The sequence below is a fragment of the Mastomys coucha genome, unplaced genomic scaffold (assembly GCF_008632895.1).
Source record: "Mastomys coucha isolate ucsf_1 unplaced genomic scaffold, UCSF_Mcou_1 pScaffold22, whole genome shotgun sequence".
Lineage (NCBI taxonomy): Eukaryota > Metazoa > Chordata > Mammalia > Rodentia > Muridae > Mastomys > Mastomys coucha.
In genome coordinates this window covers 22,293,581-22,314,595 of record NW_022196905.1, presented here as the reverse complement: position 1 = coordinate 22,314,595, position 21,015 = coordinate 22,293,581, and the positions used below count along the sequence as shown (strand labels likewise).

The window sequence follows — 21,015 nt, the reverse complement described above, 5'->3', positions numbered from 1 at the left end:
GCCTGCCTCTGCCTCCCAAGTACTGGGATTAAAGGCGTGCGCCACCACCGCCCGGCTAAAATATGTTTTTAAATGTTAATAAATTCAGATAAATTGAAGAAAAAAAGAAAATGTTCTGTAGCCAGATCTTACAGAGGCATTTTCTAACTCTCAAATAACTCTAGCTTGTATCAAGTTGACATAATCTACTCAGCCAAACAAGGTGCCACAAGTTACCCTCTACCCTTCACATGAGGACTATGACACATGTACTCTCTCACACACAAAAAAAGAGTAAAATGTTTTAACTAACTACTTAAAATACATTTAAGACAGCATACAAATAAATACAATTGACTAAAGTTCAACTTAAATATCCCTATACAATTCGGCTGTATAAAAGTGTTTTCTTTATTGCAATTTCCTTTGAAGCTAAGAATGATGTAGTGACCAAGGTTAAATGTTGTTTCTAATATGAAATAAAACCAAAAACGGCAGGAAATTCAACATTTTTGGAAGGGCAGAATTCAAGACAGGGTTTCTCTGTGTAGCCCTGGCTGTCCTGGAACTCACTCTGTAGATCAGGTTGGCCTCAAGTCAGAAATTCACCTGCTTCTGCCCCCCCAAGAGCTGGAACTAAGTGTGTGCCACTACACGTGGCAGAAACTCAACTTTTTATATTACATGGGAGGAAAATAAATTCTACCTCTGGATTGTACTTAGTTGTCATTTCTTCTTAGCCCGATGGAGCTTCTTTCTGAGATCAGCAGTGATATCTGACTCCGTTTCATTTTTAAGCATATGTTTTACATCCAATGAGGCATTTTTCAACCTGCAAAATAAAGTCATAATAAAATATAACTCTCATGTAATAAAAAAAAAAAATCCTTCTCTCAGAACCCTTCTCCAAGCTGAGGCTGGTTCTTGATATGGTAGAAACCCTCATTGCAGAAAAAGTATTTATCAAATCTGCTAAGTATGACAAGATCAGAAAGGACACATAATGAAGAAAAGACAATCCTTCCCTATTTCTCAATAAGCTAACTAAGGCTTTCAGGAAATTCAATAACTGGTTCCTTATCCCCAAAAGGATGAATTCTTCCAGGTCAATTTTTTTTTTTGGATCAATTTCCAACATCTGCAGTAGTTTCATAGGCACCAATGGGACCTGAGACCTTAGAGGTTCAACAATTGGCTACTCTATTTTCTTTTTGTTGTTGTTGTTGTTTTTGTTTTTTTTGAGACAGGGTTTCTCTGTGTAGCCCTGGCTGTCCTGGAACTCACTCTGTAGATCAGGCTGGCCTTGAACTCAGAAATCAGCCTACGTCTTCCTACCAAGTGCTGGGATTAAAGGTGTGTGCCACCACCACCCTGGCTGCGTACTCTATTTTCAAGGTTCAGCAACTGAGATCTAAAGGAAAACAAATGAAACTCTCCACACAAAGAATGAGAACAGAATCCAAACAATGGTCTTTGTAGGTACCATTGGTCAGGCCCATCCACTGAGGAGCTTCTCAATGAGCCTCATAGGTCAAAGGACTCTGGTTCAGGTGTAAAGTTCCAGGCAACAGAACACATGAATGTACCAAGCCCTTCCTCCCCTATAGCCTTGTCTGATATATAAGGACAGAATCCAGACATGGGAAGGTGGATTATTCCTATGCCGATAAAGGAAAGAACCAGTCCCTGATATGAACACTGTATGGAAGAGAAGGTTCTTCCCAAATAGACTAACAGACAGAAAAGTAAAAGTAAAAGAGTTAACCTTGTTCTTTCCAAAGACAGAACTGCAAATTTATTAACTCGGTTAATGTAATTGTCATGATAGTTGATTCCATCAGTTGTTAATTGGTCACTCTGTGCATCAGACAGCATGGGATAAAACTCAGTTTGTTGATAGAATAATTAGGACAATATATGGTCATTTCTTTTTTTTCTTTTTATTGTACACTAAGATTATTATTTTGGGGTATTCATGAGTATGTCTATGTGTTTACAGTATACTGAAAGGACTGATTAGTGCACACTACTGTCTTATAAATTAAATTGTTATAAAGCCTATTGAAGTGCTATTTTAAGTCAATTAAACCTTAAACCTTAAATGGGTATTGGATGGTACCCATTCAGCTGTGCCAGAACCCAGAGCTGAGGGAAGTATGAATGCTTCCTTATTGTGACGGCCCCATTGTAAGTCTCAGGCCACTGGTATAGCAAAGTAGGTATTTGTGTAAGACCATGGCTAGACATCTATATTAAATACAAAAGATTTCAGGAAGTAGCCCATTCAGGTGAGGTATATTACCTGGTTCTAAGAAGTCTATGAGGGGAAACAGCTATCACAGTGGAGGGCCAGTTTGGCATGTATTATTGAGGCCTAAACAGAATTGGAAAGCTGTGAATAATATGTGTGTATCAACATCTCAGAGGACCAGCAGAGCTAAGGGACCATCCATTATTTGGAATGTTCTTGAATAAGATGTCATCAACCAAGCAGTGTTAAGAGTAATGTCTCTATAAAGTGCTATAAAGTACTTGTTCCCAACAACAATTAAAAATCATGTATGCACTGAATAGTAATCATGTCTGGTACAGACTATGAAAACCCAAGAAGGGTGAGAATGACAACCAGCAGATCCATGGATCAGGTCCAAACCAGAGCATCACAGCACAGTAGGGTGAAGAAGACATGCTCACATGATAACTGTCTAAATTGAGATTTTTAAGCCCAAATAGGGTGTGGAAGAAGTCTACCTTGGGAGATAACCTGATATATGATGGTGGTACTCAAATGAGATTCCTGTAATGTTGACAATGCTTGCGGTACAGGCACTAGAAGTCTATCACTATATGAAGGATATCCTCATGAGGCCAGCTGTAGAATTCTACCCTTGTACCACTTCTGGAGCATACATGCAGCGGGAGAACCAAGACAGAGTAGCCAAGTTTTATTAGTGGGGCCATGCTTTGTTGCATGGTATCAGGGACTAACCTGGATAAAGAAGGATTCCTTAAGTGGTTCAATCTCACTTGGTTCAGAACATGAGAAAAGTGAGATGCACATCCTTTTGGATGACCAGCGTCCCATGAGGAGACATTAGTTACAAAAAACAGGCTTGGTTGAGTAAGTAAATAGACTCAGAGAGAAGAGAAGGGATTAGTTGCTGTTGGCATGGTAACCAAGACACTGAGTTTAAGACTCACACTTTCAGGTTGAAGCAGAACACAGCAACTTACCATAATATGTGGATAATCATAAACACCTGGATAAAAATTGAAACGATCCAGGTCAGGGCCTGTGTTCACAGATGTGTATTCCTGCTTCATCCATGAAGAGAAACTTGGAAAAAAGATGATCTCGGTATCAGAGAACACAAATAGCACCCAGATCTTAGCTTCTAATGACTATGTCTATGCAACATAAACTGGTGGTCCAGGAAAGCTGGTCAGCTTGGCTAAGTGAGATAAAATATGCTGCCTGGGACTTTTGCTATACCGTGAGGGATATTGTGTCTGAGCAGTGAAAATGACTAAGAGATCAAGTTGAAAAGGCTGCCATTGAGAAACAGGAACAATTGGACATTAAGATAAAGGCAGTAATAATGAGCCAATGAATAGTCCATAAAGCTATAATTTATGTAAGTGTAGATAAGTGAGTGAATAAACAAATTGAATGTTTATTGAGGAATGGAATACTTGCACAATTGCAAAGGAAACTTACCCCCTGGCCTACTGCAGCCCCAAACAATTCTTATTAGTCATAAAGAGTCATTGGTGGAAAACCTGGTATATGCCAGGTTAAGAAAGTTAACCTTACGATGTACACCCATGCCATAAGTCAGGAAGAGAATACAGTATCAGTGTTTAGACTGTTAACAAAACACAACTTGAGTCAGGTCTTGAAGAATGTACTCAAGGGGCACACTACAAAGTGACATGCTTTACTTCTGTAATCTTCAGATCTGTAAGAGTTGTAGAGAACAAAGCCACAGGTTAAACTCTGATTCTGCATTCCATATAAAGAGGCAGCTAGTCCATATCCAGTTTGGATATCGTGAGTAAGTAGATCCAATGTGGATGTCACTTTTATCATCTTGACAGTGCTGCTCCATATATATGTAAGAAAATGAATGTTTATAGAAAGCGGAGCTTTCTGTAGCTTTGGGAGCATCACTAACTTATTTTGTAGGAAATACACACTTAGGCACTCAGAAACTTGTTTTACGTGGTTTAGGAAAAAATTACTTTGCATGGTTTTGCAATTTTTTATGTAACTTTGAGATGGTTTCAAAACAAGGAAATTTAGATGGATTGAAAGTGACAAAAGTCCAGGGCAAAAACTATATTTAACTGGAGTTCTAGAAAAGACTATGCTATTCCATGATAATAGAAAGCAGATTACTTGTCACTTGGTAGGGACACTGAAACCAGTTGTCTCAGAAGGGACCAGAGGAAATTGCAAGCAAGGCAGAAATGTTCTGATGAGGTATGGATTTGAGGCCTAGGTACTTCTCAAAATTGTATAGCTAAAAACAAGATAAAAACAACACATAGCATAACCATTGATTTAAATATATTTTAATACATTCATTAGTTGCAAGTAGTTTAAACATTGATTAATTAAGAGATTTCTAGACACACCAACTGTGTGGTGCAGTTAAAAAAAATAAAGGAATAGAGGCTGGAAACAGGAATCAGTGGTTAGGAGCACAGGCTATTCTCCCAGAGGACCTGGGTTCAATTCCCAGCACCAACATTATGGCTCACAGCTGTAACTCTACTTCTGGAGGATCTGATGTTCTCTTCTGGCCTCCACAGGTACAAGGCTCACACATGGTGTGTAGGCATGCATGCAGTCTAAAGAGCTACAAATACTTCAAAATAAATAAATAGTAAAGGCATAGGCTAAGAGAAAGATATAAACGTGTGTCATGTATGTTACAAAGACAGAGAGTGAAGTAGGCTGATACTGTGAGAAATAAAGAAGGAACACACAAAACAGAAAAAGTGTTCATCATGAATGCACAGCTATCATGACATTTGTGCACCTGACAACATAACATGAAAGTGTGCTGTGGGGTGAAAAACATGGCCCACAAAAGACAACACAAACAAAGCCACGATTTTAGTTAGGAACCTTAACGTCTCACTCTCAGTAATTGACGGAAATCAATGTAGATAGAGGCTTAGGATAAGACAGAAGTATATGAAAGGACTGAGCAAACTATCGCCCAACTCTTCCTAGCTTCCACTTAGACCAGCAGCCTAACACCACCGGGGTGCAGAACACCCCAAGTTTATACACAACACTCACCAAGATAGCCCTAATTCTGAGCCACAAAATAGATGTTTGCAAATCTTAAAATATTCTGACATAGGTCTTAGATTATTTTAAGAATAAGTAGAAATCAGTAATAGAATATTTCAGAAAACCTCACTATAAATCACAGATAAGAGAACTTAGGGGAAACTTTAGCCATGTGTACTGTCCAGGGATTGGAGGCTGACTGCTGTCACAATGTCACTTTCACCAAGTGATATCCAGTCATAATGCAGTACTGAATATTATCCTAGGAGAGTTTTGGAGGAAAGCAACCAACTCATTGAAAATTTTATTTGGAGTCTTCTTAGAGGAACTAAAGTTTGACAAATAATAAAGCAGAAATACTCCTTCGACTTTGTTTGACATATTCTGTTTCAAAGGTGTCGGTGCACTCCTGTGCCTTACAAACTGAAGGAACCATGATTTTTGGGGTTGCAGAGAAGAGAGACATGGATAAATAGAACTCATAGGGAATGAACAAGAATATTGCTGTTTATAGAGTGGGCAGATTTTCAGTGGAACAGGAAGGATTTCATGGAGTAAGAACAGCATGGAAAAAATAATTGAGTCAGAAACAGCTAATACTTAAATGACTCAGAAGTCACCTGGAACAAAACACATGAACCAATCAAAAACTCACTTCCACTTCAGAGTGGGAGTTAGATTAAGATTTTAAGACATGATACGGAGATTACGGCGAGCAGGATGGAAATACTGACTTCAAAGCACCTGTGTTGTGTGTATGAACGCCTCACCTCCACACCCAGTTTCATCAAAGGCAAAAGCAAACAAACCAACATACAAAAACTTGCTCCCATGTCCTAGCCAAATGCCAGTGATGAAAGGCTCCAGCCACCTCAGTTTAGCATCCTTGTTAATGGCAAGGTTCTCATCTTTATCTCAATGTGGATGTCAAACCAGCAGATAACACTTTGGGATGCACGCATGCATGATGTGCACTTGCTCTCACCCGTTCTATTGAAGCCTGGATGAGAACCAATGGTAAGCGGAAAGGTAACCATAGAGGAACTAAGAGAAATCAGGATTGTGTATTCTAACCCCTTTGCCTTTCAGAAACAGGGAGGGGACCCTGAGCATATTGCAGAGACTACCACCTCGTAATGAGCAGTGATAAAAGCAGGTGCCGACTGCTCACCTGGAGTGTGGGCATAAGTGCTTTCATGATGGCTGCAGGTATCTCTTTCTTTGACACAGATGTACCAAACTAAAGACACTTAAACAATGAAATGCCAAATGGTAACCAACAGTGTCCTGGAGCTTTTATCAAACAGCAAGCCTCTAGATAGACTGGTCAAAATTAAGTCTTAGAAGAACCATGAAAAGGATTGTTTTTTTTCTCATGCTGACAGAGATTCTGGACAGCTAAAAGTGAAAAACAAGTTGTGAGTGCAAAGGTCCTGCAAAGCACATGAGCAGTGTCAGAGCTGATGAGGAAGCACATGAGCAGGGTCAGAGCTGACCAGGAAGGAGTAACAGTCTAGCACACCGTGCCTGTAGGCTGCCATTTCAGTTGGTGATCGTGCTCAGCTTAAGAAAGTGCTAAATTCACCTTCAGATATGATCATGCAGTATCTTTCACTATTCATAGCTTTTTAAAAGAATCTTTCTAAATTAATCTTTAATACGCTAACAGGAGGCATTTTCTTTTCCTAAAGAAACAGATTTTATGGTTTGGATACTCAACACAAAGGTAAGTTGTTACTACAACTTTTCTTGTCTCAGAAAATCCCCAGACCACAAAGGACCAGGAGAGAAAATGACACAACATTTACTGACCTCAACTTTCCTCATCATTCACTGGACAAGTCCTGGTCACTTTCTGTTGGATCATTGTCAATGTACCTGCTGCAGATAGGAATGCACCTGCTTTTGCAGCGTAATTGGACAAATAAGGCATTGCTCTGTCCTCTAGTCAGCTTTATACGCTGCCTTCAAAAACAGCTGAGCATTTGCACTGCTTACCACCCATGGATGGGCATTTTTGTTCCTCTGTATCGTGGTCAGGATTTGGGATTTCCTGTTTCCTTGTTTTTATTTTTGTCCTTCTGGTGGGGATTAGGTGGGTGTCCTTGTTTACTTTAACTTGGATTGTGCTAGAGTCCAGCTGTGGTTTGTCAACTTTTCATGTGCCACTTGCCCTCTGTGCATCTTTCTTCTTCAACTAATATTTCTTTACCCTGACAGATATTGTGTTACGCAGTTTATGTTGAAATTAATGTTCAAATGGATATTACAATTACTTCAGATACAATAGAGCTTAATTTGGGATAAAATAGGTTTGAATATAAAGAGTCTTGTTTCTATTAATAACACTTCTGTGTTTTATATTAACAAAAAGAAGTGAAAACATTTTTTCTAATTTTTTAAAACATTTTTATTTATTCTTTGTGAGTTTCATATCGTGCACCCCGTCTCCCCATCCCTTGGTATCCACCCCCTACCCTTACAACCACCCACTAAACACACATACATACACACACACACGCACACACACACACACACACACACACACAGGCATGCGCATGCATGCACACACACACAGAGCAAACAAAATTAAACACAACAAAACAAAACACAGGAAACGTCTTGGATGCTGAAGTGTGTCACAGTGTGTGTGTTCCACAGTACATCCCTCTGTGCACACATCTTCACTTGCAAATTCTCATAGCAGTGAGCCATTGGTCTGGTTCAAGGTCTCTGGCTTCGGTGACACTATTAATATTGGATCCTTCTCGGGACTCCTCCTGGTTATCCTGTTGTTTCCCTGTGTCGTGACAGTTTTGGATTAGCAGGACTGACTCTTTCATGTAGACCTTGGGGTGGACCAACTCAAAGCCCTGGATCTGGACCTGGATGCTAACTGAGCTGGTCAGCCTGCCAGCTCTCCCTTCTCTGAACCATCAGGGTAAGCTCTCTAGCACTGCTCCAACTCAAGTCACCCAGTGCTGTCATCAAGAGGAGACAAAGTCAGCTGTCCTTCTCTCATGCCCTAGGAGCTGGTTCATCTGCACCCTTGTCTCCAGAGCCAGCTCTACTGTGCTGCCCAGGCCAGACCAGGTGCAGGACCCGTGCTCCTAAATGCTGTTCGTGGTGAGAGATGGGGTCAATTCTCCAGAATGTAGCAGCCAGTGATGGGCAGGGCCAGTTCTGCACAGCCTGTGGGCATCCACATGGTCGCTGCCCAGACCATGGTGTCTCTAGTGTTAATATCAGCCACGGACATTCACCCAGACATGGCACTCAGTGTCAGCTGGCAGACCTTTGGGTATCTTTCTCTGTGCTGGTAGCCTGGTGCCAAGCAGGTCTCTAAGTGTGTACAGCCTGCCCATGTGGCATGACAGTGGGAAAGTCTATGAACGTCTTCCCCCTCCTAGCCATGTGGCAACAGGCAGGTCTCTGGATGTCTCCAGATATCTTCCGCCACCTGTGCTGTGTTACATGGTAGCAGGTGTAGTCCTGTGTGTCTACCAAAAGTAAATGTTTCAAAGGCAAGCCAGTGATTTTTCTTTTGGGGGCAATGACATAATAGAGAAAAACTGTCTGGGACAGGTTCTAAAAAGTTCCTTTTGCTTTAGGTCTTGTCAAAATCCTGATGCCTGATGATAGCAACCTACTTATCAACAGGGAGAAGTGGTCAACTATGAGCAAGCCTTTCTGCTGAGGCAGGCAGCTATAAAGCCAAGGCAAAGCCAGTGATGGATGCCCTCTTAAATAGTTCCCAACACTACATTCCAGGTGAGTTCACCTCTTACACATTTTTGACTTCTGAATGTACCTGGAGAGCGAAAACAACCAGATTTGCTTGTTGAGAGTCTACTTGTTGATCACATAGGTCCCCAGATCCCTGCTTATCTTACTAATTAGCACGCTGCTCCAAAACGAGATACCATCTCCCCTGCGAGTCTTTCATAAGCCATCTGGTCTACAGAACTTGTTGTTTTTTCTTTGAGACAAGATCTTCCTAGGCAGCTCAGATTGGCCTTCGATTTACGATCCTGCTACCTCAGTTTTTCAAGGAGCTGTGATTACAGGTATGTATTTTCCATGTCTAGTTCATTAAATATTATTTTATTTCATACATCCACTTATGCTGGATACTTCTTCATTCAGTATATAGTATTTTCAAGCTTCATCCATTTGCTACACATTTTTAAGTGCGCTATCAGCTCAGTATTTGCTCACTTTTACTTGGTTAACTTGATTTTTGTTGTTAGGATTGGGGGTTCTGAGGATATTTTATTGGATGTGCAAATATTATTCTGAATGTTTGTCATTTTGCTCCTTAGTTCTTCTCAGAGTTGGATAGATTGGTCAGCAGAGAATAACACCAATTATTCTTCCAAAGAACCTAGGTTTGGTTCTTAGCATCCATCTGAAACTCTAATTCTAGGGGATCCTATGTGCCTTTCTGGCCTTATACCTGTACTGCACAGATGATATATACACATATTCTCATTCACATGCACATAAAGATAAATAAAACAAGATCTTTTAGAAAGAGTGTCTTTTGCAGACTGAATTTTAACATTTTTACACATTCCAACTTGTCATCATTTTCACAGGTTATAACTTTGCTCTCATACCCAAAGTTCCCACTATGGTCCATGAATTTCATTCTTCAAATTTGTAAGGCAAGAATTTGAAAGCCACTAGAAGTTACGAGCTCAGAGGACTTGGGTAGCCATCAGCTTTTTCTACGCTGTAACCTCCTGAGCTAAGCTCACAAAGAAACTGAGAACGGCTCCATTAATCTCAAAGACAACCCCACAATGGCCTGTATCAAAATGCACAAAGATTTGGTTGTATAGGAAGATTTATTATTGGAGATCTACTATGCACTTTGATCACTCTAGGTGATAATAATAAGCTCTCTACTTGAAAATTACTCAGAGATTTTTAAACACACACACACACACACACACAGAGTTCTTTGTTCAATGAAGGGGATTGGTGGCTACAGTTTGTAGATTGCTCATCACACATAATGAATTTAAATTGAGGTGTGTGAATCAGATCCTATAAATGTCTCTAGTATAACTTAGTCATCTAAAGTCAAGTATTTGTAAGTAATCTTGAAATTTGATCTCTTGAAGTGCAATATCTGAATTCCAAAACCTTGATGGATGGTCACCTTCTACCACAAAGGGCCAAATGTTCCACAGATTTCTTTCACCTATCACAACACCTATCACTTTCACCCTGTGTTGTGGGCCTATCAGCTATGAACTCAGGTATGTACAACTATTTGGAATACATGTTTGCACCTGACTAAAGAAGGAAGCATGGTAAGATTCATAAACTTTGGAGTGAGTCAGAACTGAATGGAAATTTTGGCTCTTTTGTGTTTTATCTGTGTTACCTTGACCAAGCTCATAATTTCTGCATATGTGCAAGACACATTCTCACTCTTCATCTCTATCTCTCTGTTACACACCCCCCCACACACACACACACATTCTAAGAATTAAATGAAAATTAAAGAAACACAAACGGCCAAGAAATATTTCTACCAGCATTGAAGATCCTTAGTCATCATGAAAATGCAAAGGGGAGGTACTATAAAATGCCATCTCACCTCAGTTAGAAGGGTGAGTACACCTACTGTGTAAGTCAGTGATGCCACCCAGAAGACTTCACCTCTTGCCAAAGAGATACTTACACATTGTGTTTATTTCTGCTCTGCCGCAAGGAAAAGGAACCCGCCTTGATGTCCATCAACAAGTGCTTGGACATGTATGGCACCCATGCATGATGGAATTTATTCAGCTGTAAAGAAACATGGGATTATGATAGTAAAGGTAAATGGGTGAATCTAGAAATTATTGTGTTAGGCAATGTAGCCCAGACTCAAAACTGTAAATCTTGTATATTCTCATTTATGTACAGATTATAGTTTGTGTGTGTGTGTGTGTGTGTGTGTGTGTGTGTGTGAAGTATATAAGAGTGTGTGTGAATAATAAAAAGTGCTATGAAAATAAAAAGTAGTCACAATAATGGCAAAATATGTGTTAAACAAACATGGGAAGATAATAGAAGACATAGAAAAATAGAAAGAAGGCTACCAGAGATGGATAGATATAAGAAAAAACAAAGGGCTGGGTCAAAAAGAAAAGTATATAAAAATAAAATAAGATAAAGCATACCTAGTGATACCTCAGGGATACAGGGACACCACAACGAAAATATCAGACCACATGGAACAGGACCCACACGAGTGTCTCAGTGGGAGGTGCAGCTGGTCTCTCAGCCAGCTCATATGCCCACAGGACAGCTTCAGGCATTGGAGTAGCCTCTGTCACTTGCTGGAAGAGTTGGCAAAGTTGTTTTTCCATGCTTTGTTTCAGCTTCCTTGTTTGAAAACCAACCAACCAACAGACAGACTGACATAAAAATAGTGCTTGTCTTACAGAAAAGCAGGGTGTGTTACTGAAATTTAGAACACAGGGTTACTGAGAGTAAATTGTGCTGATGCCCTTGACCCGTGTGAAGAGTGCTTGTCAGCATAATGTTGGATGTACTACTGGAAGAAGAATGAGCTGGATAAAGAGGGAAAGTGGTGGAGGGGAGAAAGATGGAAGGGAAGGCACAAGCCCTGGAAGGGTGAGTAAGGGACCGGGAGGAGAAAGACAAAAAGGAAGAAAAGATAGAAATGGTGTAAAATAAAATAATTTATCTTATATTAAATATATTGGTCTCCATGGACAATAGTAAAGTTTATTGTTGAATTTGTGATGTGCCCAACTAAACACTTAAGGCAATTACTTATGAATTTTAATAATTATGTTTGTATGTATGTGTATGTGTGCATGCATGTATTTGTGTGTAATTTGGGTGTTAGAGAGTGCAACACAGAGCCCTGTACATGCTAAGCCAATGTCCATATCCTTTACAAACTGTATTTTAGAAGGAAGTCACTCTACACAGCCAGCCCTTGGGGAGTAGAGAGCACATCTTCCCCTGAGGCTGGAGTATTTACATATAGAGTTCAAAATTCTTCTCTATATGGTATTGGTTTTATCTCCTCCTCCCCCCCCCTTTTTAAACTTATGATGCAATCAGCTTTAACAGAGGTATTTATTTGACATGCCTTATATTTTGGTTATAGCAATACCACCTTACCTTCTTTGTCAAGTGTTCTACTGACCAGTGGTTCCCTTCTGGCTGATGTGTACATTTAACATGTCCATGTCACAATGGGCCATTGTATTTTGGAACACTGTCTTCCCTTCCATCCACACAAACTGTTTCTTCTGGCTTTCTTAAAGACTTTCTCCCTGAGTTCTAAAGTTGTCTATTTCTCTAGGTGGTACCATTCCCTGTATTGGGAAAAATAGTGCAAGAACTGAGATGTGGGCTATGGGAATCTTAACTCCTACAAAAGTACACCTACATCCATTTCTCTATGCAAATTTCTTTATTTACATTAAGTTGAGCAGTATCACTGATGCTATCAACAGCCCTAACTCATTGCCACAAGTGCACAGTAGCTTCCTCCTTTACCTGGTAAGGTAAATCCCTCTCAAGGCTGACTCCCAAAAGCTACAGTGTATTTAAATAGGACGCATGCTCAAAGGTCTTAAAATTGTTCATTTCTGGACCCCTGGGACGCATGCAGGTCACTAACAGGTCAGAGTTTATGGGGTCTCTTTTGTCCCTAATATTGCAATCTGCCTTCCTCTCCAGGTACTCAGATCAAGACCTTCCCCCACTTCTCCTTATCAGTAAGATTATTTCAGGTCATTCTTTTTTTAAATTTATAATCCAATTATATTATCTTGTCATAGTCTACCTACAGTTCTGGCATCCACCAAACTCCTAAACAAGTCTTTAAACTGTGTGCAATGCATTGCTTTGCCTGGATTGTAGAGTTCAATTGATCTTGACAAATGTGTAATGTCATGTACCCATCATTACCATATCACAATAGATAAGAGCTCCACATCACCAAAAATAATGATTGTCCTATGCATCCCCGGGACCTATGGAAGCCCCCCATTGATAACGTTGCTTTAGCGTTTTGTACTGTCAATATGCTATACCATAGAGATCACATGTCATTTTGCTTTCTGAACCTGCCATTCTTCATTTCAAAAGTAAGCATTTAAATTTCATCTAGGATGGTTTGTGGCTCCATGCCATATTTTGGAGTATCACATAAAAGATGGTTCTATTGTTTGGACACACTTGGATTTCTTGATCTATCCACCTAAAGAACCATGTGTTGCTTTCCCCTGTTGTAAATAAACACATGCACATGGTCTATTGCAGGTAAGTTCTCAGGTCAGTGGAGTTAAATCCCTGAGTGCACAAAGATGAGCCACATGCCTTGAATATGATCAGCTCTGTAAGACCTAAAAGTTGTCTGCCAAAGTGACTCCAGAGCCAGCAGCTCCAGCAGAAGTTACTAACGTCAGAGCTTTGAATACTTTTTCTAATCCAAATTAATGTTCACACCATTATTTTAATTTGGAATTTCTTAATGGCAAATGAAAACTCCATGTTTTGCCATCTGCAAAGCTTTCTTGTTGGGTTATCTGCTCTGGTACTTTCCTGTGTTGTAGATCATCTTTCATATTTGTGTACTTCTGGGCTTTCCATTTGGTTGAAATGATCTGTTTCTTTTTGTCCAATAGAGTGATGGCTGTCATTTCACCTCTGGACTTTGAATAGTGTTGGTCTTTTGACCTTTTCTCCTCAATATTATGTTGCTATTTTTTCTCTTGCCCTATAAGCTTAAAATGTTGTTGATTGTCACATGTTGTCAATATTTAAGGAATGGATTGACTATCTCTGTATAGATTTGGTAAGTATTTTAGTAGATCCATACCAAAATATTTGACCTCCTTAGTTCTTATGTGATTGCTACAATGTTTTTGTATCCTGGGCCAGGGGCATTTTTAAACAGCATGTCTTCTAATTGTTGGTTAGATCAAGCTGATTCCTAGTTAGGGCTCTTCTCTAATCCACCATTACTGATACATTACCCACATAACTTGTGAGCTCTTAAGAGATCCTCAGCTCCTAAGGATCCTCAGTTCCTACAGGGTCCTCAGCTGCAAACGTTACATTTGTTCAGGTGCATTGCACCTATTAGCTGCTATACAGTCTGTCAGGGTTTCTGTTTGGTTTTGCCTTCTCCTTGTGCTCTGATCCATTGTGTTAGGGACTTACACATTTAAGCTTAAATCTTCTTCCTCCTGACTTCAAATCAATTAGCACCTTTGGATTTAAGGTGAACTCTTCTCTCCGCACATGGAGTCTTCTCATCCTCTTCCTGTCTCTTGTAACCTTTCATTTAGGCCACCCATTCTATGATTGGCATGAATGGAATAAGTGAAGGACATCTTTGAAACCTCTTGCCTTTTTTCCTCTTCCTTCTATTTCAGTCTTCCACTCTTGGTCCATCCCCTCTGCACACTTGCCATGGCAGTTATTCTAACATATGTCCTTGGATTTGCAACATACTTGAACAAATAATCTAACTTCACTTTCACAGAGGGCACCAGAAGCTCTGACGACGCAGGATCGTTTTACGTGAGCATGCGCAGTTCTTTACTATTGTTCACCACAGAACACTGGCCTTCAGATGACTTCACCATGTACCACAACACATGCTATGTTCTTAGTGTTAGCTTTGAGCAATAATTACCAGGTTAAGATTATTATTTGTAATTCTAATAATAATAATAACTATATCATTATTTAATAAAAGTTATTACTAATCTTATTATTTATAAATTGTTTAATAATGTAATACTTATTATCTAATAGTTAAAATTATTATTTTATTATTCTGTTTTTTGAGACAGGGTTTCTCTGTACAGCCCTGGCTGTCATGGTACTTACTCCGTAGACCTGGCTGGCCTGGAACACAAAGATCTGCCTATCTCTGTTGCAGGAAATATTAAAAAAAGAACTGGCACATTCCTGTTCTAGTGCTAGCACTGGTGATCTCAACTCGGAGGTCTTTCTGCCCATCAACTCTCCTGTGGGTCTGGAGCCCCCGAATTCCCTTGCGGATTGCTGCCACCAGCCCCTCTCTTTGTTTCCAGCTTCTCTCAGCCTGCCAACTCCCCAGCAGGGCCAGACCAGCAAGCTTCCCGCAGTGACCATCCACCCCACGGTCAGCCGCCACACCACCCATTAACCAAGTAAATCAAAACTCTTGAACCTCATAATTAACTAGTTAGATTTATGTATCAATAAATTTACAATTTTCAATAAGCCAATAATTTCTGAACCAATTGATAGTGATAAAAGCTTTGTCCCAATTATTCTAACCTTATAATATCATAACTACCTGTGGCTGGTTAAAGCCATGCTGGTTCACATCTGCCTCCATTCTCCTTTCCCCTCTCTTCCCTGACATGCTCTCTGTCTCTGCAACCCTTAGCTCTGCCTCCCTTTTCCCTGGCCAATCACAGGCCTCCTCTGCCCTAATGTAATTGGACAGGGAAAATCCTGCAACATGGCTCTGCCCCCAAAGTGCTAGAATTAAGGCATTCATGTTAAAGGTATGCCAAACAAGGCAATTTTTATTTTTTTTGAATTTTGGTCCTTGCTACATTTTAGCATCTTTTTAGATACTGGAAGGAGGTTCTTCATACTTCTACTCCCTTTCCAGAAATACCATGTTTAAACCATGCATTCTACTTCTGCTAATTATTTTATGTCTTTCCCTAGAGAAGTTACCTTATTTTAATGAAGCAATTAGTTTGCTATAACATTGTATATTTAAAGTATTAAAAACTTAGGACTGCCTTTTAGTATTTTTAACTACATGGGTTATCAGTTAATAACTAATTATTCCTAACGTAAATGTTAATTACAAAAATAGGATTTTTTTTCTAGTGATCTATGACTACATAATCCTTATAAATCCTCCCACTGAAAAATTGGGAAAGCTATTCTTTAAATGATTTTTTCCAGGTAATATAATGCTAACAAGAGAATGAAGAACTAACAGGTCAAGACACAGACAAAAGCCAGATCCCAGAGAGGTGTCATGTTCTTCATTTTCTCTAGAAATAATCACCAGTCCTCAGAGGAGCAGCCTTCTGAAGGCATCCAGGGCAGGACACCACAGTTGGCTGTAGCAGGCTGTAGCTTTTCCTTGGTTGGGATTCTTGACCATTGTCTACTATAGGAACAAAATACTTTCATGAAGGTCAATGACTTTGCACATCAGCCTCTCTCTTTGAAAATGATGTGGACACTGGTTGGTCTTAGTACTAGATGGAAGTACAGGAGTAGGTCAGCAGGGTCAAGGATTGTTGTGGGTCCTCAGGAGTTTGTAACTCTGACTTGCAGAAGGAAGGTCAAGTCATAGTGGCCAAATAATGACCTGCCATAAATAATGCAGCCTTTTTTTTGTCACTAATGATTCCTATAGGTGATGAATTATAATGGATCCTGGTACAAAATGTGTACTGCCCAAGTACTTTCAGTAGTATCTCACTTTTAGAATTTTCTTGTTTTTCTAGTTGCCTAAGGATTTTACTATATTTGTTTTTTCCACAAAAAGGGATTGGTAGACAATGGGGTTGGGGCACTACAAGGAAACAGAATCTTTTTGCCTACTAGATAGTCTTAAATGTTCTTACATAACCCGTAATAAGGATTTGGTCAGATTAAATTACTCATTTGATTTTATTCCCCTACTCACTGGTAGTAGAACGTCCAATGAAATGGTAGAGTCCTAGTATAAAGAAAAGAAGCTCACTGGGGAAGGATGTCTAAGGTTTAGTGGAGTAAAAAATGTTGACTGTGCTACAAATGTGCTCTCGATGATCTATTAACCTTCAATGACTGTCATGCAGCACAGACTTGGATACTTCGTGTGATGGATCATTCCATTGCCCCCAAAAGTCATCCAGGTCAACATCATTATCTCATTCTATAAATTCAGTGTCTACACCATAGCGAGGAGGCTTGAGATTGTTACCATGGTCTCTTCTAAGGGGCCCTACTCCCCAGCCTGAACTTGTACATTCTGAAAGTCATACCTAGTCTCCTGATCTATGATGCCAACATGCTTGGTCAGCAGTGGGCCACCGGATAGGCGTGTCTCTTTGAGTTTGTACCACTAGTTCATTTCTCAACACTAGGCCTTTGAGGTTCCTTGGGATCAGGCAGAGCATTTACTGAGGTTAGCTCTAGTTTTGTGTTGCCATAGTTATGGATCTCTCTGTATTCTACCCTCCGTATAGCTTGTGGCATTGCCATAAACAAGCAGCTCTGAGTGTTTCCCTGTCCCTGTTTCCCCCAGGAAGAACTTGACATCATGATGTCTTTGTGGAGGTTCTGGAAACCATGCCAGCTTCTGCTCTTGAGGTCACTGTTGCAATTTCCCTTCCTCTTCTAGTTTTAATTTCTCCCCCATGGTGCCTGTTTTCCTGTGGTTATTCCTACCCCCACATCCCCAATGCTCTCTAACTCAACCCAGCACACATCTTCTCCCCAGGGTACATCTAGCCACTCTGCAAAGTGATCTCCTGGGTTTGGTGTCTCACTTCTTCCCAAATGCTCAGCAGTGTGTCCAATTCACATTTACTCTTTACTCACAATTGTTTCATCATTTTTTCCATACGCTAAACCCACCAGCAGGCTGGATTATATATATCTTGGGGCACCTAGCATTGTAAATGTCAAGGCCTGTGGCAATTCAACATTTATACTTGCTTGGAAAATGTCAGTAATGCTATTTATTCAAATGAGCAATAAGCCTGTAAATAGATAATCAACCACTTTCTTCATTTTATCATGTATATCAGAAAATACTGTACTGACACAAAGGCCAAATGATTATAGAATTCTACCCTAGGTAGAAGTAGATTTATACTTATTTATTTTTTGTCTAAGAAAGCAGAATAAGTTCTAATTTGATTATTGCTAACATCATTTTATTATCTACTTAGAGTAGTCCATATTTCCTGGAACATTTTCATGATATATAAAACACAATTTTTTCCTCAAATAATCCTGTTGCTATACCAAAGTTGTCATGATTTTCTTTTAGATCATTCCCTAAATGTATTTATTTCTTTTATAAAAATATATTTACGTTAAAGTCTCACAGCACACGATTTTTTTATATGTATTAATGTAGTAAAGAAATGTGTGTGGGAAAGTGAGGAACCATGGTAACACGCTCAATCTCTTATCCAAGAACAATGCAGGAAGCTATGTCTCCTTTGGTGGGGACAAGAAAGTCCAAACTAAAATACAATGTGTGTGTCAAGTACAGGCTTAGTTCAATATCTACATTAGAGCTGTCCTTTGTTGTTAGAAAGATATGAAGACAATAACACTGTAGCAAAGGATTAGGAGTATAGAAGTAGCATCCACTAGGTTGATGGAGGGAACCAAAGAGCAGAGTGTAACCAAGAACATGGACCAGAAGCTCTAGGGGAAATGAAAGATGGAGCAAGCACACTGTGAACACGTGCAGGCTGTATCATGTTTGGAGAGATAGTGCCTCTCAGAGTATCCCAAGGGATACATGAATCTTCACAAATACCTATGAAGTGAGAGGAATGCTCTTCTAGGCATCCCTGCTTCTCATCTCTGTACTCACCTTTACTGGTCTTTAAAAAAAAAAAACTTCCTCATGTCTCCTCTTCTTCTTGCTCTTTGTCTTCTCCTTCTCTTTCCCTCTTATCTTTCCTCCTTCTTTCACGTCCCTTTCTTTACCCTTTAAATTGCTTGGCCTGGGAATATATTACACAGCAGAGGCAAACTATGCAATAGTGGGAGCTAACATTAGCACCCCATCTGCATCTCATCTTTTTTCCATATTCTGTAGGCTCAGAGGTTGACCTACCACTATGGCCAGCTGCAGGCATCTCCTGTCTTGATCTGGGTTATTTTACATTGACTGGGGGACTTCTTGGTCCATTGTAATGCTCCAGAAAGGGCATAGAAACACCACTTTGATGCCCTGAGGATGTGCTGGTCTTATTTGTTATTCTAAGAGAAAGCAGAAAATCCTTTCTTAGGGATTGATACTGCTTACCCCGGATTGTATGCTTCCCCCCTCCCCCATGTTATATAATGCACTTTAATAGTAAAATTCGTTCTTTTTTATTTTTTGTATTTTAAATTTTATTAATATTAATCATTGCATTCGTTTACATCTCAAATGATATCCCACTTCCTGGTTACCCCTCCAACAAACTTCCCATCCCATGGTATCCTACTTCCCAGTTACCCCTCTGCTACCGCCCCATCCCACATCTGCCCTCCTCCCTCCCCTTTTACCTGTATTGGAGACCACCCCCACCCACGCACACTCTCCCACCCCACTGCTCCAGCATCCCCCTACTCTCCGGCATCAAACCTCCCCGGGACCAAGGGCCTCCCCTCCCGTTGCTGTCTGGCAAGGCCATCCTCTGCTACATATGTGTCTGGAGCCAAAGATCCCTCTACGTACACTCCTTGGTTGGTGGTCTAGTCTCTGGGAGAACTGAGTAGTCAGGCCAGCCCAAGTTGTTCTTCCAATAAGGTTTCAATCCTCCTCTGCTCCTCCCGCCCTTCTGCCAGCTCCCTCACCAGGTTCCCCGAGTTCAGTCCAATGGTTGGCTCCAAGCAGCACCCTCTGCGTTGGTCAGTTGCTGTCCACAGGAACTGCCACACTTGGCTCCTGTCTGCAAGCGCCTCTTGACCTTGGCAACAGTGTTGGGTTTTGTGTCTGCAAGCATGATGAACCAGGTGGGGCCGTTCCCACTTTGGCCCTTCCTTCAGTCTCTGTTCCATTTTTTTGTCCCTGTTCTTCCTTCGGAGAGGAACATTTCTGGGTTTAAAAAACAAACAAACATAAAAACAACAACAACAAAAAAAAAACCAAAACAAAACTTTGAGATGGGTGGGTGGCTCCATCCCTCAGCCAGGGGCCGTGCAGCACCATGTATGTCTGACACATCCAGGCACCTCTGTCACAGAAAGGTGTACTCACTTCATGTGCATTTGTCACAGAAGCCCTTAAATTCAGAACGAAGGATCATTATGTTAAGCTTACAGTGCCTTCACAGTTAAGGAGACCCATTGTGATACCTTTATTCAAAACATCACTTGTACTTTTAAAGCTGTCTATCCAGCCCATTCAAACTCCACCATTTCATTTTCTGCTTTCCCATTCTAGCACACGGCTCTCATTCGGTTATCCAGCTTCCTGATGAGTCCTTAGTCTTCATTCGTCTTTGCCACAGAACTAGAAATAAGAGATGTGAACAGTCAATCCCCTTCTTCACTGAATTTACACTTTCCAGTACTCGAATTAAAGCCTCAGAGCAGTGTTTTTCAGAAACCCAGGCTGTCCACTACACTGTGTACTTTTGATGTTGGCTGTATGGCTCCGGTCCTGGACTGAGGAAGTTGTGTTTGTCTCCTGTGTTCCCAGCTTCCCAGCCTCTGGCCCTCAGCCCATTTGGAAAAGCAACCTCAGACTAATGAGTAACTCACCCCAGATTCACTTCACCAGGGGAGGAGCCTAAATGTCAAAACTTCACGTGATGGCTGTTGCTTGTTTTTAACTCTTTAAAATTTCAAGACAGTTGTTCAACATGCATTTTTTTCAAGGATTTCTGAACAATGGCTTCAAAATACAGCAAATAGCCCATTCAATGCCCACCAGTGGCCCAGGGCATTTCTGTCTCTCCAGCTAGTCACTGGAACCACATATCCCAGGACACATTAAA

General features: G+C 40.4%; 1 long non-coding RNA gene across 1 annotated transcript in view; it reads right to left on the bottom strand.

The window, feature by feature from the left end:
* Window positions 1-12,482, bottom strand: part of LOC116069102 — a 16,415-nt gene extending 3,933 nt beyond the window's left edge. The window contains exons 1-3 of the long non-coding RNA XR_004109836.1: window positions 12,440-12,482; window positions 10,980-11,086; window positions 686-811 (exon numbers count right to left, since the gene is read on the bottom strand). This is a non-coding gene — a long non-coding RNA (uncharacterized LOC116069102). The remainder of the gene's footprint in view (window positions 1-685; window positions 812-10,979; window positions 11,087-12,439) is intronic.
* Window positions 12,483-21,015: the final 8,533 nt, after the last annotated feature.